Genomic DNA, 3,500 nt, shown 5'->3' with positions numbered 1-3,500 from the left:
ACTTATTTCAAGCTTACAGTCATCGATGTTACTTCTAAAATATGACTATTCTTCTCTCATTTTAAGACAATTGTCAAATAATTTTAACATTCATTACAGACGTCAATTGTTGTACAACATCATGGCTACGCTGTTGGCATCACCTTTTACATTGGATCTGTAACCATCTGTCTGACTTTGTTGTTCACACAGGAGAGATACGGAACTATCGTGGATCCTCTGGGGAGCCTCAAAAACCTCATGATGCTGACGAGACAGAGAAGAGATCCAGATCAGAACTCCTCAAGAAACATCTGCAGAGACCCACAGGGAAGAAATCTCACCGCTGCTCTGACTGTGGGAAGAGATTCACCTCATCAAGCATTAAAATTCACCAGAGAACACACACAGGAGAGAAACCTTATAGCTGTGATCAATGTGGGAAGAGTTTTGGTCAATCTGGAGATCTGACAGTGCATCAGAGAATACACACAGGAGAGAAACCTTTTAGCTGTGATCAATGTGGGAAGAGTTTTACAACTTCTGGCTATCTGACAGTGCACCAGAGAACACACACAGGAGAGAAACCATATAGCTGTGATCAATGTGGGAAGAGTTTTATTACATCTGGCCATCTGTCTCGACACCAGAGAATACACACAGGAGAGAAACCTTATAGCTGTAATCAATGTGGGAAGAGTTTTACTACTTCTGGCTATCTGACTTTACACCAGAGAACACACCCAGGAGAGAAATCCTATAGCTGTGACCAGAGATAATCTGATTAAAGATCTCTGACTAAACATCAGAAAATACATGAAGCAGTTGTTTCATGATATCAATTTAATGATGTCACAATGTAGAATGTTTTAACATTGTAGTAGGAGTATTTTAATGATGTCACAATGTAGAACCCTAAACGTTTGTCCCCTGTTCTATTGATTTCAACATGATATGGATATTAGCCTCAGGGGGAAAATCCAGGCTCTGAATTGAAAGAGTACTATTTATGAGATTTAGTAAGTACACATTATTCCCAGATTCCGTGTGGTTTTTGAGCTGCTAGTTTTAACAGGACGTGCAACCTCATCTCCCTCCTGTCGCACAAATGATTTTAGCATGATATCGATTAGTTATGACAAATAAGTGTTGCTTTCCTTTGTTTAGCGACCCCTACATTTAAATGCATTCCAACATCACGTACAACCTGATTTCCCCCCTAATCGATATCAGTGATTTATTGCTACTTGTCAAAACAACACTGTTTCTGGTGCTTGTGCAGATTATAAAGTCTTTTTTTTTTAAATACAAGTAATATGATTATTGTGGCAGATGTTTGTGTAAATAGCACATGTTATGTTTAGGTTTTCAATTTATCCCAAACTGTTTCTGCATATTGGTTATTGATTTGGACACGTTAAAACTGTGTTTTGACATTGAGGCTATCCCACCTAGCAAAATGTAATTGAAAAGTCGTTGAAAATAAGACTATGCAATCAAATATTTTTTTAAACATTTTTTATTATACCATGCCTTACCATTAAGTGAATTATTGACAATACATATGATAAAAGGGGTGTACATTTGGTTTTGGTAATTCATGTTTACAATTCATGTAACTTTTAGTAATCATAATTATTTATGCAATCAACTGACAATTTTCGGGTATAAATATATTGACATTGTTGCCCTTCTTTTAGAATAGCAGGGTTCATTCTCAGATGTGCCAACCCAAATGTACTAGAGCATGACATTGGGCACTGGGCCCCGATCCAACAACATGCCTATCTAGTGAACCCTGAAAAGAGGGAGAAGCTCTGCAGTGAGGTGGAAAGTTACTACGGATATTGCAGGAGTTTCCTCTTGAAATCAGACATGTCCGTGGTAAGGACAACTTGGTTGCTGATTTTCTCAAAGGTGGGCAGTCAAAAATATTTGTGTTTTGCGTTTAGCCAGTGCGTTGCCATGGATCACAGTTTATTTTGACTGCACGGTTTTCAGTATTGGAGATGCGTTTTGTTTGGGCTCGTTCCAAGGGGACGAGAGTTCTAGAAGCTAGTGAGTTTTAGGAAGATGAGAGTTCTAGAAGCTAGTGAGCTTTAGGAAGATGAGAGTTCTAGAAGCTAGTGAGTTTTAGGAAGACGAGAGTTCTAGAAGCTAGTGAGTTTTAGGAAGACGAGAGTTCTAGAAGGGAAAAAATAATAGTTTAGGAATCTATAGAAAGAAAAAGGAGAAAAGATACGATATTATTATACGATTCTATATTATTATTTAGAAGGATGTGTTTTTTCTTGTTTTTAATTGTTGACTGCCAGTAGACACCATGTTTATATTGGTGAAGCATTGTAGTTGATTATAATGTGAAATGGAAGTTGTTTTCTGTTGGTGGTGAGCAAACTTGTCCAACAAAAATATAGGATATATTTGTTGTCTTAAGGGGGATTTTTGTTGTCTTTACAGGCTTTGGTTTTTCCATTTATGTTTTGAGGTTGGACTTTAGCGTGTATAGCTCGTTAGCACGTAGGGCGCACCGATTGGTGTCACCTCGTTAGTCAGTATGTGTTACACCTGTGCTGGCTTATCCATCTCGTTAGTGGGAAGGTGTTTCACCTGAGCTGGTCCAGGTTCTATTTAAGAGTGTCTGGCCCAGTGCTCCAGTTGTCTTGATAGATGTGGAGAGTCAACACCTTTTAGTTGCTCCACTTTTTTGGTTTGCGTCCTGTCTTTAAGTTTGTTGTGGGTTTTTCTTTTGTTTGCCTCTTCTTGGGCAGATTTAGTGGGTCTCATGGTGGGTGTCTTTTAGGTCCCAGTTGTTGTTACTAGTCAACTTTCATTGGACACCGCCATAGTGTCTTTCAGAGCCCCTCCTAAAAAACAAGCATGTATTTTGGGTTGGATATTGCATCCAATTAATATTTTTTTAGTCTTTCAGTTCTTAGTCTTCTGATGGTGTACTAAATATTTCTGTTTATTTTCTCCTGTGAAGCCATTGTTGCATCGATGTCTGAAATGTGCTGTATAAATAAAGCTTGATTTGATTTAAAAAAATTAACCCAATGACCGACCAATCAACAGACCCTCCATCTTAGTATGAATAACAGTATCAATCCCACTTTTCCAGCCTGCTGAAGGCGTGGTGGAGTGGTAAACACCACCCCCGGCTCTACCAGGGGCTTGAGGTGGTCTCCCACAGCTCATGTCATGTTCTGTGGCCTTGCTGTTCCATTTCTTGACTGCCCCTGTAACACAGAAAGAAACACATTCAGTCATATTACATAAAACACTCAAAGTAATGGATATGGAGCATCTATGGCCTCAGTTACACCTGGCACCTAAATGTGACTTCTGTCATCCGATCACTCCAAGCCTCATTAGGTTCAGATCTACCAGGATGGGCCTTTGACAGTCTGGATGCAGTCAGGCCACTGAATATAAATAAGCAAAGTAAAAAGTTGTGGTGAATGAGTGGGGAAAAGTACATTCTACACAAATGACCTTCATAATAGCAAAGAACAAATGTG

This window comes from Salvelinus namaycush, unplaced genomic scaffold (assembly GCF_016432855.1).
Source record: "Salvelinus namaycush isolate Seneca unplaced genomic scaffold, SaNama_1.0 Scaffold93, whole genome shotgun sequence".
NCBI classification, from domain to species: Eukaryota; Metazoa; Chordata; class Actinopteri; order Salmoniformes; family Salmonidae; genus Salvelinus; species Salvelinus namaycush.
This window is presented reverse-complemented; position numbering follows the sequence as displayed.